We start from the raw sequence: 14,690 nt of genomic DNA on the forward strand, positions 1-14,690 counted from the left end.
TTTGAAAATGAATTTCACCTTTACTTATTTCTTTTGAAAATGAGTTTTCAAATAGGTTTATTATAGAAAAAAATTCCCTCGCCGTGCACAACATATGATTTTTTTTTTCCATTGCCATTTTATACTTCAAAAGATGATATTACCATCATTTAGAAAAATCATATGGAACACTAATCCGATCATAATGAGATAATTAAATAAGGGTAATTTTCATCTGGCCCAGTTAAGTTTGATCTATGTCATTTTTAGTCAAAAAAATTAAGACTTTGCATTTGCCTCTCTTGTGTTATAGAGAAAGTCAATTTAAGGACAAATTATCACTTTTATGACCAATTTGCTCTTACTATCATTATTCTTTTTGTGGTCATTTTCATTTGGACTCTCTGATGTTTGGTCTATGTCATTTTTAGTCCAAAAAACTGAAACTTTGCATTTGCCTCTCCTATGCTATAAAAAAATCAATTTAAGGCAAATTATCATTTTTTTGAATATTCTTCACTTGATATATTTGTTGAGAATATTCTTCACTTGAGATATTTGTTTGAGGAGTATATTTTGATGTATGGTGTTAGGGAGACTAATAGGTGCGCGGATTTTTTAGCCGGATTAGCAACGTTGGACCAAGAAATTTTGTTGGATCCTCTCACTCTGCCTGCTCAGCTCTCTCAATATGTTGTAGAAGAGCGACAGGGTTGTAGTGTCTTTAGGACATAATCCTGTATTATTGTTTGTATTCTATTTATTTATATTAATATAAAGTCTCATTTTCTTTAAAAAAAAAAATTGAAAATCCATCTTATAATCTTATTCATTACTCAATAGAAAGATTCCATTCCAATGGTTCTCACGGCAAACCTTGCTGTATCAGATCCAGGCCCGCAACGTTAACCGTTGCAGTTCAATCCTAGTCCGCTCCTGAAAAATTCCAGGTTTTCAGTTCTGGCCAAGCTGCGTTTCAAACCATGCATGTGTGAGGGAGTGCCACTTGCGAGATAGGCCATACCACGTTTCACAAGTTTTCAATTTTCCGTTTCGTCTTGATCTTCTCCTCTTCCCAGGAGAAGAGAAAGGAGGGTTGGGAAAAAATTTCTTTGGTTTTTATCTAATTCAGTCGAAGTTTTTCATTTTTCCTGAGTTCCTCTGACTGCCTATCTCAAGAGCTTCATCGATTAATTCAAATTTTGGATCTGACATATCAGCTGGCGTCATAAAAGTAGGTTTTGTATCCTGCTTTGATTTGCATTTTATTAGTTACGGACTGATTCCTGGTTCTTCTTAGTTTCAATATTATTGTTGGTTGTCTTTGGTGCATGCGCTTCCCCACTTGCATGGAGGCGAAAGTTCTTGATTCAGCGGCATTTGCGTGGTTGCTTTTAGAAATATGTATACTACTAACTATGCAATCCTTCCTTTCATAGGTTGCATCCGGGTTTGAGCTCATCTCACATGGGTGCTCTCGCACTGCATTACCTTCTGGGATTTGGGTGCTAGATTCTTTCTTTTGTTTGGGCTAATTTCACCACATATCCCCCTACATTTTGAAGAATTGAAGTACCAGTACGAATCGGAGATTTATCATAACTCAGGAGAAATTTTGCCAAATCGAGCATCTCAACAGATTCTAGGATTTGGTTTCCGGTGATAATTTTTTCGAGGACAACTGTTGGAATAAGATAGGAACGTCCAAAAATATTTTTGGGCAACAATGAAGTATGTAAAATAAAAATTTAAATATAATTATGCGGAGTTAAGAAGAGAATTGCAGTTTGCAACATCAGAAAAGTAGACAGAAATAGGAGAAAGACGGTATATAACCTCAAGCCCTCCTCTCTTCCTTTTTTTTTTCGTTCCTATTGTCTAAACTTGAGACTGCCGTTTTTTGTCATTGTCCATGGGCAAGGTGTGAATGAGTTAGATATTGATAATAAATTGATATCAAGAGGGGGCTTGAGATTTAATCCCGGCAATCGTTAACCTGTTTCTTTAAGTAGAGAAGAGACATAGAATGATAGGATTCAGAAGAGGGATTACCTTAGCTGATAATATTAATTGGCATGGAAGGTGGCTTGAGATGTAGGTCCAATAGGACAAGAGTCAGATACCAAGATCTAATAATGAACCAACAAGCAAAATTTAGGGTTTCTAGACCTTATGGCGAGGGTAATTAGGTTTTAGAAGCTTAGGGCTGATAAAACCTTGATGTTTTGGTTTCAGATTTAATTATCAGAAGTTTAGGGTTTAGGGAAACTAGGGTTTTGGGGATGAGTGCTGCTTCTAGGGTTTGAGTATTAGGCAAGGGGAGGGGGTGGGATTTGGAGATTTTAGAAACTAGGGTTTGGGAAGAAAAGAGAAGAGGAGTCTTAGGGCTGCAATGGGGTTAGTAGATGGGAAAGGGTAGGGAAGGTCACTTGTTATAGAAGATAGGAACTTGTTGAACAGTTGAAGAAGTACACACAACACAAGCTGCTGCAAGGTTTCTCCCAACTTGGAAATCCTAGGCACCTCAGTCGCACCTTTCCCTTGGCTTTAACTCCTTTGCAAATTTCATTCATCAAAACTAGTTTGATTACAAGCAATAGGCTGTATTTATAGCCTTTATTAAACTACTGCTACTGGTACTCAGATTAGAAACCAAAATAAAGAGCTTCTTCTGAAATGATTAGGACCCTTGTTTTATCTAAACTTAGACCAAGTAAAACAACAAAATAAGAGTAGGACTAGACTCAGTAATACAATTTTGAATTCGATTGGACCTAGCTGGGTTTGACTAGGACTACCCAAAATTACCAAATTGTCCTTCATGCCGGCCGAAATTCCCCATGCTGCTGGCAGGGCTGCAGGGTGCTAGGCAGCAACCCTAGACCTTCTTTGGGTGGCCGTCGGGTTCTGCATCGGTTGATCAAGAAGAGATGTTAAGATGTCTGTCTTGGATTTTGAGATGGATGAGGGACATTATGTAATGGGTGGTACAAAATCTTTTTTGGACTCTGGGTTTATGAGATTCTTAAGGGAGTTGAGGTAGAGCAAGTCATAATAATATATCATGTACATGCTGAATCATCTTTCTTTTCTCTTCACCCCTTGTATCAGTTTTTTATACATTTTCGTATTTATGGTTGCATGTGTTGAAAAATCCGGCAGCATCATGTACATAAAATAGATTTGAAATCATCAGTTATAAGCATTCTCCACTGTTATTGTTCAACTTGGTGAGCAAATCCCTCTCACTTGTGGAAGCTAGCTTAGCGAAACATTTGAACACCATCTGAGTGTCCTCCGGTATTATCTATTTCACTTGCTTTTATCTCTTTTACTTTTTGGCATAGTGTTCTGTCTTGTTCTGTTAGCCTATCGTGTCGTATTTGGCCTGTACCATCCCCCCTCTTTTTCCTGTCCTTTTCTTCCCCCATATTTTCATTTTTTGACATTACATCAAGATCTCATATAATTTGTAGCATTCATCAAGTCCTTGATTGAATTTAGTGTCTAGAAGAAATGCAATATGCTTTTGCATTATGTAACTAAAATGTAGGCTTTTATGTGGGTGTTTCTGTATCTTGTCTTTGCAGGTGCAGTTTCCACCTGTTTTATGGCTGGCTTTGTTTATTGTGTTTAATTTCCTTTTAATTATTTAAAAAAAAGGAAAAAAATTGATGCTTGGTTAATTTTTTGTTGTAAATTGACCACTTCACTATCTAACTGCCTTTTGGGAATTGACAGGATTTTTGTGCTATAATATGGTAGCAGCAATTCACTTGCTACAGTGCGAAATCCACTGCAGGAACTAGAGGTGCCTTTTATTGATATATTTTATTGCTGAGTTGCATTTTACTTTTCTCTTTGGCTCTGCATAAACCCAAGCCAATGAGATTCTTCAAGTGTCTGTTCTTGTGTTCTGCATTGGTGCTTTCTGACAATCTTTAATTAACAAGCTTATTTTTCTTCATTAAGTAAGTTATTTTGATAATGGGAATATTTATTTGCTATTATCGGATAAACAAACAGTAATTTTGTGATCTCTAGTGATTTAAGATATTCATTGCATCACTTTTTGTTATTCAGGTAAATATCTTCTATCGTGAAAAAGTAGTGATGCATGCATGGGAATATGGGATGAAGGGTTATTCACCTCATCTAGCATGTGGGCTCTCTTGCTAATTAGAAATATCCTACCATGCATCGAAAAGAGGCCCTCATTGCTTAATGGGTTGTGTCAACTTTGTATCCTTCCACCTATTACTATTCCCTAAGAGCTGCGCTGGTCCAGTGATAAGAATCCTCTAATCGATAATGCAAATATGAAAGACACAAGCAAAATATGAAAGATAACTTTGGTTTTGACGGTGCCAGTCACCCCCTAAAGCATTGCCCAACAGCAGAAGCTGCCCCTCAGCCTATGGCTGCCCTAAACTCTCTACAAAGATAAATCATGCCTCTCATGTATTCCTCCTTTTTGTTGCCCACCAAAAAATGTCAGTTATGGTAAGCACCTCCCCGTCCATGTGTCCTGCTCCCAGGGCCTATCATTATCACCCCTTTTGAAATTCACCTTGTCCTCAAGGTGAGGTTACATCGGAAGCTTGGTCTTCACATGCTTGCTGCACAACCACGCCAATTCAGCAGTGTCTCAAATGCCCAACAGAAAATCATAGACCATTCAACCTTTAGAACATCATAGACCAGTGTTTCTGCATGTCGTTTCTTCCTGCTTCCACATACCATTTAGTTCCACATAAAACTCCAGAGTAACCTGCCCTTGGTGATGGATGGAAACCTCAAACTTTAATTCTTGACCATATTATTGTTTCGTAATCAAGCAAGTATAAGCATGATAAAATATATTGCCAAAATTCAACTGAAATTCGCCATTTTTCGGTCGTTTTGGCTTAGTGAACCGAAAGACCCTTCGAAAATGAGATTACCCAATATTGGCGGAAAATCGCCAAACCTGCGAAAACGGCGGCAAAAATTGCCGCGAACCTTTGTGTTTCAAATCTTTAGGGTTTCTTCACAACCAGACAACATAAACCCAGATGAAGAGAAGATGAAAATATAAGGATGGAGATAGAAGAGAAGAGCATCTCACAGTTGCAACTATGGAAACCCTTGCTGGAACCATGATCCGCATCCCGTCGGTGCTACATTGTTTACTGTGAGAACCAGAGTGATTTCACCACTGAGAGACCCACTTGGTGCTGCTGGTGTTGATTCAGAGAGATTAGGAAATCTGCAACGTGAATTTTTGGGTTGAAGGGAATTTTTCATACCAGAGATTGGAGATTGGGATTTCACCGAGAGAAAAGAAAAACTTGCTCCACCATCTTGTGACGGAGAACGTGATCCTTGTTGAGGACTTTGATGGCTACGCTGTCTCCAGTCTCAATGTTTTTGGCATACTTGACCTCCGCAAACAAGTAAAGCTCCCTTGTGGATGGCTATATTTAGGTCGAAATGTCGAGAACTTTCGCTTGGAGAACCGGTGAATTTTGCCGAAACTTCGCACCTTGAGTACAAGTCATTTAGATTCTTTGACTTTGATGATCCTTCAATAATTAGGAGAACCCTATCATCATAAAGAGCTATACATGGTTGGATCTCTGAGATGGTCCTGCTCCTGTCCAGCGGAGAGGGATCCACATCAGGGACTTCCAGATCAAACATATGAAGATCATTTAGTCTCCTCTTTTTGGTATGTTCACCTCCAAGGAGGAATAAAACAAAGCCCACTCTAACCACAGAGTGGCTAGTGGCTACAACGAGCAAGCGGGACATCTCCTTTAAACCCCTTGTTGGCAACTATAAGGTGGACAACTTCACGAGCAGAAGCATGCTGCCCAGTCTGCATCCTTTTCTTGACAACTGCTGTTGGTACATGAACAAGAGAAGCTGTTCCTCCAATGGCACCTGAAGTCAAGTGAGCAAAAGCACTAATGTTCTCTGCAAAGATCCTTGACATTTCTGCCTTTTGGGTTCAGAAACTCTAGTAAATACCGTAGAAGCCCTTTCAATACATGGAACAGAGCATTCATCCACCTCTTGTATCCAAACCTGAGCTGGAAGTACCTGAATCCTGGTATCAAGGAAGATTTCAAAAACTTCCCGGTGAGTGGAATGCCTGGGAGTTAACTATCACCATCCAACCCACTGGGATCGTCTTTGTCCATGGGGTGTAGCACTGCTGCCATCGGAATCAAAGCAGCCTCCCTCGCGATGGCTAACAGCTCCTGATGGCCCTCATTTACAGACCCACTAGGGTTTCCCATTGTGGCCAAAAGCCTTGCTCGATTTTGGAAGGTTGAAGACGATGATTCGTTCGACTGGCTTGGTTTCTTGGGTTGTACTGATTCACGAGTGGGCTTTCGGTCCAGCTGCACTAGTTGGGTCCAGATTATGTGGGCTGGGCTTTGATCCATGGTGTTTTTTCAATCCAGCTGCACTAGTTGGGCTAACTTAATTACATTGTAGGTGGAGCTTTGGGTTAATGGAATGGGTTGGGCCCATGGTGTTTTCTTAGGCCACATGATGGACTGGGACAAGTCCATTGACTAGCCGAGTGTAGCAGGCCCATGCCCTCTCAACTCAGCCATAATTTTCCTCTCTCTTTGGTCATCTTCTCTAAATGTCCCTTCATCTCGAGCTCCAGCTATTAACACCCCTTTCAATCTGTTTGTGTCGCTAGCTGCTAGGAATTCGAACTGTTTCCTGTATTCCACCATTGTGCCAATTGTTGCAGCCTCATAAGTTCTTGCGGGCTCCTCATCTTAGGAGAACCAAAGTGATGGAGCAATTCTGATGTGAACCAGATTCTAGTGTTTAGCTTGTTGAAATATTGCCCTAGAATTGGGCTCACTCCAGGATCCTCTCTTAGGGAACTAGCAGTCTTCTAGGGTTGTGTTACTTGTGTATGCTTGTGACTGAAGATTTTTTGGAGGAATTAAGGTTTGGAAGGATAAAGTAATGGCCTAGAAGGGTTCGGCCAGGTTTAGGAATAGGGATTCTGGATTTTGAAGCTTGGAACCTTGCTGTAATTAAGTCTCAGAATTTCAGATCTAGTATAAAAGGTTTGGATTGAGTTTATTAGGTTTTAGGGCTGAATGGAAGGGTTTTAGTGTTTCGGCTATTGCTGCAATGTAACTGCAGGTTAGGTTTATAATTTTGGGCTTAGGGATTAGGTATTAAGGTTTCAGATGGACTAGGAAAGGGACTGTTATTGTTATTTGATATTTTCCAGATAGTCCTAATTGGTTTGGGACCTTTGGGTTTGGGTTGAAGTATCCTACTTGGGTTAGGACTCTTGGGGAAGTCAACTACAGTTAGGAAGAGGTAGACTAGGGGGTGGGGGATGCCAATCCTAAAAGGTTCTGAAGTTTGGTTGAGGAATTTGAGTGATATAGGGTTTCTAGTAAGTTAGGGTTTGGGTTTCTAGAGGATGAAGATGAAGTGCAGGAAATTCAAAACCTAATGGAGGAGGGTTTAATCGAGGATCCAAGGGTAGGGATGTCACACCCCACCCGCCGGTCTCGGTTATCCGCCCGACAACCCGTGGGAGTGAACCGTCACAGGATCCACGGTCTTACTCATGAATAATAATAAACACAAGTGTAGACAATCAAGAGCAAGAATAAGTGCAATAATCAATAAAAAGGTTATAGGAGTCCAAATACTCCAATAAATATCCAAGAAAGAATCAAAGGAAAGAATCAAGAATCAAATGTAATATCGAGTTCAGCGGAAGCAAAATAAAAAAAATAAATAATCCTCTTTTCGGTTTTCTTTTCTAAATCTAAAAATTGGTTTTCTAAATTAGCAAGTAAAGGGGGTCCTCCAATCTTTCTCCATACGATCATCAAAATCCTGACAATCTGCCTCCGTCGGCCATCAATGGGTGCTATAAGCGCACACCAAACATCTTCAAGAGACTTCATGCTCTGTAATTTCATGTACCACTGTTTGTGCCATATCAGCTTCATACGAGAAGGCTCTTTCATACGAATCATCTCCAACTTCTGATGTTGTGCCATCATTTGTACACCTCATATAATATATACAATGAAAGGAATGAGTTTTGACGAACTCAGTAAGGAACAGACAATTCTCATATGTATGTCAATACAATCTACGAATACATATATGAAATGATATGGATGGTATGCAGAAATATGAATGCTACGAAGATCTAACTATGCAAGTCTCTATCAGCTGACATGCTTTAAGATATACACCAGCCCTCCTTTGGGTAGGTCTAGTCACTCTGATTTGGCAAGGATTGGTTACCTCTGTAGGGATCCTGGGCAAAGGGGTAAATCCACACCTGGCTCTCAAACCATGGCTGGGGATAAGTCAACACTCTCTCACCACGACCATTGGCAATGAGTACTGGCGCATGTTGGGGTTTCTAATCCAATACAAGTCATAATGGTAACATACTATATGAAGTCCAGATACTTCCCCTATGGCACCAACCAACCATAGTTGTCAAGGCGTCGCCTGGCGACGCCTTGGCGTCCGGCGGCCTTAGAGGGCTCGAGGCGGAGTATCGCCTCGGTTGGAGCCCATAAGGCGAGCGCCTCAGGCTCTGAGGCGTCGCCTCGGGCTCGCCTCGGACGCCTTGGACGCCTCAGACCCTGAGGCGACCGCCTTATGGGATTTTAAAAAACCACCATTTTTTTTTTTCAAATCAAAGGCCAAAAATAAATTGGAAATTAGATTCCAATTGGGAATAATCTAATGGCTGAATGCTTATACAAATGTTACACGGAATACATGGGATCATTTGTAACATTAATTCATTAACGTTTTGCAGCGGCCTCCGGTGATTTTGTTCACCATCTCAGGCGACGGTATGTCGCCAACATGCTTTTTTTCTTTTTCTTTTGTGTTTTAACAATGTTATAAGTTGCTACTCGTTATTTAATTTCTGTTTGGAGATTATTAACTAATTATTTACTTCTTTGTGACTTGCAAATTGCAATTAAAGTTTCTGTTATGGTTCTTGTGACATAGCTACTTCTCTGTGACTTTCACGTGGTTGTTATCCATGTAATGTTCTGATGTCATACTCTGAACTTGCTATATGATTACTGCATCCTATCCTACTCCAAGTAGTATTTGATTACTGTTGTTTAAAGGTCATTCAACATCTTTCATACTCTGAACCTGCTATCTGGTTACTGCATACAATTCCTACTCCAAGTAGTATGATACTTGGAATTTATTTAGGACCTACTATGTGTGGTTTGTAGTATTATGGATGACTTAAGGTAGGCTAAATGGCTAATATTAGTTTTTTTATTATATATAAGATAGGTTTATAATGAATTAGTGTATAAGATGTACATAAAGTAAAAATTTCACTTAAAACGCCTCGACCGCCTCAAAAGCGCCTCGGAGGGCGCCTCGTCGACTCATCGCCCCAACTAGCTAAAACCGCCTCGCATCGCCTCGTCGCCGTGACAACTATGCAACCAACTCGGTTCAGTATCCTTCGCAACCTAGGAGTGAGAACCTTCACGGACTGGCTACCGCTGTTGGACTCCACTCCTTAACCCTATGGTCATCTACATATTATTAGGGCGGATGCTCTCATGACTCCTCACGACACCCGGTCCACTCCTTGGACGTCTATGAGCCCAACCCTAACATATGCAACCCTACCATTGCATGATCAACAGTGGATCACTGAGTCTCCGCACCGGACTGGTTACCGCTGTAGGATGAAACGAGTCACATCACCATTGTCACGGGTCACCCGGCTTCAATTCCCCTGCCGAAAGGGTAATAGCATGTGGGGTACCTAGCCATGCAATTCTAGACTCTCCTAGGTATGTCATCCAGTAATCATGATAGTGTTAGAGGCATCAGTGAGCATGTGTCTCATACCACAGCCCTTTGATATCTCCAGCCAAGATATCCCAATGGAATACCCCTTCCATCACAACTACACTACATCACTCTTTATCATACCATGAACAATTGTGCAATATCATAAAAGATGAAGTACATCAAGGAATACCACAAACAATAAGTATACAATAAGATTCAAATGGTTTATACAATTACAGCAAATTACATGATCAAAGAATAGTAAATAGAACAGCTGAATCATCATGTATATGTAATTGCATATAAATAAGAATGTATGTCCTTACCTATAATTTAGTAGAAGTCCTTTAAATTGCAATCCAAACACAATTATAAGACTTTAAGCATAAACAGAGGACACTTATATGCAGGGTTACAAAAATGTATAAGAGTCAAAACAAATCCAAAATCAAACCTACACAGTAACTGGAAACTAGCCGGTTGCTAGTACCGGTTGCTTAGGTTAAGTGACCTCCACAAGCGACCGCCCCTGTTTCAGACAGTTTCCAACTCCGAAAATTAGACTTCTGATCATTCGATTTCAATCCGTTTTGGGATGATCTTAGTCCGAATTTCAATCTTGATAGGTCTATAATAAAGGGATAACAAGAAACCCTAAAATTAACACAGATCTAATACCCAAATCATTCCCCTTGATGAGATCCATCCATTTAACAAATGCGGGGATTCGTTTCTGGATAGGATCCCATCAAGAATATTGGAAAGAGAGCCACAACTAACCAAGTGGGTAACCACTAACAAAAATGGGGATGTGTTCATATCAATTAGAGTTTAAAAAAGAAGAGAATAGCAGATGGAGATTCATTACCTTATCCAGAATCACCAAGAATAGAAGGGAAAATGTTTCAGATCACTAACAACACTTTGCCCACCTTCCAGCACGTTTCCATTACTGCCTAATCGCCCAAAATAGCAATACTGAACATAATAATGCGTTAATAGGGCAATGGATGCTATTTATAACGAACATGGGGCAAAATAGGGCATTTTCCCACAAGTAGAAAGTGGCGGTCGTTTGGTTTAATCAACCGCCACTAGCAACCGCCCCCAAGTATATTGCTATACAAGGGTGTTTTGTTCAGGGGGTTGAAACCCAAACACAATCTAATCCAAAACAACACATGGGGGAGGTCTTACCTTCATTCCGGACATCTCCAAACACCACTTGCTTTCTACCAGAGATCCAACTTCCCAGTAAGGCAGATTCTTCAACAAGAGAATCTAGATCCATGGGTTCTGGATATGGATCATGGACTTCTATCTGGACACTCCACAAAATTAATCCAACTAGACCTTCGGGTTCTCGGACTTGCAATACGGATTCCAGGTTAGAAATACGGGGGTTGTTACAAGGGATATGGTAAGGGGAGGGGTGTGATACAAGTAGAAGTGGGAGGGGGTGGATAGGGTTTGGGGATCTAAGAGTTTGAAAGGGAGGGGAAAGGCTGCTTCTGCAAGGAAGAGGGGAGGGCGGGAGCTTGCATGGGCTAGGGGAGATGGAGAAGGGGGCTGGTATGGGAGGCGGAGGGGCTGTACTTACTTGGGAGTGGAAGTAGGCTGCTGTCGTTGTTGAATTGCTGCTGGAGCTTGAAGGCAATGGCTGAAATAACTCACTCTAAGGCTGCCACAGGCTTCCCCAATGGGAACCCACGACTTCTCTTCCTCTAAACTTTCAATCTCAATTTTATTAATCAATTCAAATTGCCTCTCTAATTCTGACTCTATCTTTACTAATGACTCTCACATAAAAAAATATTCTATCATATCTTACTCTAGAGGGATCCAATTTAGATTCTAAGAGTAGATATGTAGTCCTAATTAGAAGTAGATTGAAACTAGGGGATTCAACACAACCTAGAAATCTCACCTATACAAGGACTCTTCAATAAAACATAAAATACTTACTTAAATCAGAAGATTAAAATAAATCTAGGGTCCTGACACTTAGTGGACTGAATGGGACTCAGACCTAGGAGACGTAGGAGACCATGAAATTTGCAAAACGACCAAAATACCCCTGGACCAACTTAGTGGCTTTATGGTTTGAGAAATTAACCCTAGGCCTTATGAAACCCTTGGAAACAGTTTAGATCAACTTCTTCTAATGTAACTATGTTTGGCAACATTAGTGCCTTTCATATTTTAGGCCCAAATTCAGCCCACAATCATGTGACACCAAGTTGGCCGGATAACCCTTGGGGTAATTTCGTCATTTCCCCACTTTTGGGCTCCAAAGTGCTCCAAGAGAATCCAAAATAATTTTAGGAGCAATGATTTACTCTTTGTTTTTCATTCGGTTAGAGTCCCAGTAAGAGAAGGGACTTCCCTAGTTGTACTTCACTTTCTACAATGAAGCTCTACTTTTTGTTTTTTTGAGTCCTTGGTTAACTACTTATTGAAGAGTCCTTGTATGAGTAAGAGTCCCAAAATTTTCAAGTATGATTCTTTACGGAAGTTGGTTCTTTAGTTTGCAAGTTGTATTTGTTTAGGAACTCTTAAGATTTCTTTTATAATTTAGAAAGTTAATTCTAGTTGTAGTAGGGAATTCTAATCCTAATTGGATTCCCTAAGATGAGTCCACTTAGGTTTCCTAAGTTGAGTTCAAGTTGGTTTTCCTTTTCTGAGTCCTAGTTATTTTCCTTCAATGTAATATGGCAATAAATAGAGCCACTCCCCATGTAACAAATCAGATTTGATGAATTGAATAAAAGCATTATAGGAAGAGTTGGAGTCGTGGGAGAGAGAGCTACGACCTGTGTTTTGATTGTTCAAACAATTTTCTGCTATTTCAATTCTGTCCATCATCTTCAAAGCTTGTAGCAGCCATGGTTTTCAAAGCGTCCACCTAAGTGGTTTTTCAGCCGCTTTTTTGCCAAATTGCTATTGCTTTGTCACCTGTGTGTGCCTTATTGCCGCCTAGACGCTAAAGCGACCTCTTTTTTGACATTTTGTACATTATAATATTTGTTTTGATTTTTAAAAAAATCAAATTTATTCTACAGAGCCGTATATGAACTGAATAGTTAGTTATTTCGGAATTGGGAATCAATGAATCATTAAATGGATAAGGCTCTTATTTGCATCACACCATCATAGAGGTAAGTAAAAATGTAAAATTACTACTTTCATATTCGTACTTATAATTTGATATAGTTCATAGTCATATGTTTATGATGCTTGATGAGATTAACATATGTTTGTCCCCTTTTTTGGATCATCTTTCATAATTATGATTCTTAAATGCTTGTTTTTTGTGGATGAATATGATTCTTGAATGTTTGTTTAGCTTAATAATTGAAATTTATTAGTTTAAAAGTAGTTGTATATAAAAAATGACCCAACCACTTTGGTTGCCTTGCCGCCTTGACAACCATGACAGCAGCCATTGAAGACCAATTTTTCTGCAATTGTCCAACAATCCATTTCTCCTACAAGTAAGCTCATTCCCAACCCATCTCCCAAGCCCATTCCCCTTCCCCTAACCCTGTGGTGGCATCTCCTCACCTCCCCATATCCTTTCTTTATTTTTCAGATTTTTTCTGAAATTTTCGGACTTTTTCTTAGACCTAAAATTCAAGGTAAGATCTACAACAATCTAACTGTTAGGTCTGTCCCAAACTTTAGGAATATCATTCCCCTAGCCCTTGTGACCTTCCCTCCTAATTTCACCCCAATTGGAGCAAGCCTTAACCCTAACCAAGAGTCCTAAGCCAATTTGGATACCTAGTTTTTGAACCCTAGCCTTAAGGAGTTAATTCTGAAATTACAGAACAATAAAAGCATTAATTCTCTCAATTTCCAGCCCTAAGTCAACCTAAGCTAACCCTAGAAACCCTAAAATTCCTTAAACCCTAACTTTAAGAATAATTCTGCACTCAAAATTCTGTCAAAACAGAAGTATCTTCTTCTAGTTCCGGCGCTAATACAGCTTAGCTGAGTCTTGATATTCTTCCCCATCATCCCTAAATCAACCTTAGAACCCCTTAACCCTAGCCATAGGAGTTGGAAGCCAAAAGCCCTTGCCACAAGATTTAATTGGTTATATGCAGCTGCTGTCCATTAAGAATTGAGTGAGGATTGACATAGAACAGCAGGGTTTTCAAGCCTAATTGTACTGTTGGTTCTCTTAAGAGGATCTTGAAGTCTGGCCCAGACCTTGGGTTACATCATCTTTCATGGCTGCTCGGATCAGAGAATCGGTTTGATGACTTCCGTGACCTTATTCACCCTAGGGCTGTGCCATGGAAGCAACCTGCAATATCTCCTCCAGCCTAGATCATTTGATGTACCCAATTCTAAGGTTAGCATTTATTGAAATATTTCCCTAGAATTTAGGGTTAGCCCAGAATCCTTGTTGTTGAACAGCAGTTGGATACCCAAACCTAGGGTTTAAAGGTTGCTAATGGACCTAAATGGGGTAGGTAAATTGTTAAATATGGGTTGTAGATATGATAGAGAAGATACATTTTGGGATCTAAAAGGGTAAGCTTTTGGGTAAGATTTGGTTTAACAAAACTGAATTTCTAGTTTTTCATTTTCTTCTAATTCTGCGGCAGCCATTGAAGCTTTTCAACTTCTGCAACTTCTTTAAGGAACACCTTCTACAAATAAGTACAGACATTCCCCAACCCCTACACAATATAGAATTTGCAGAGCAATGCTTCTTTGTACATGGTATCTAGACATGCCACCTGCAGTAAACCAATTCAAAGTTACCCTCCTGAAATGTAGTTTCTTGAAACTGATTTCTCACAAATTACATCCTTTCTGCTAAGAGATGCATTAGTTTTTCATGTAGAACCATTGTG

General features: G+C 39.9%; 1 protein-coding gene across 6 annotated transcripts in view; it reads left to right on the plus strand.

Moving 5' to 3' along the window:
- The first annotated feature begins 902 nt into the window (after nt 1-902).
- The window catches only part of LOC149010417 (uncharacterized), a 38,470-nt gene continuing 24,682 nt past the window's right edge, over nt 903-14,690 (plus strand). Inside the window, exons 1-4 of one of the 6 annotated variants that reach the window (XM_089163718.1) lie at nt 904-1,213; nt 3,721-3,790; nt 8,804-8,840; nt 12,885-12,980. The gene's annotated coding sequence lies outside the window, so the exon portion shown is untranslated. Of the gene's footprint in view, nt 1,214-3,720; nt 3,791-8,580; nt 8,841-12,884; nt 12,981-14,690 lie in introns of those variants that run through there. The other 5 variants (XM_089163720.1, XM_089163717.1, XM_089163722.1 and 2 more) reach the window with 5 other exon arrangements.

The sequence above is a fragment of the Hakea prostrata genome, chromosome 7, assembly GCF_041222555.1.
Source record: "Hakea prostrata isolate BN-2017 chromosome 7, UWA_Hpros_2, whole genome shotgun sequence".
Taxonomy (NCBI): domain Eukaryota; kingdom Viridiplantae; phylum Streptophyta; class Magnoliopsida; order Proteales; family Proteaceae; genus Hakea; species Hakea prostrata.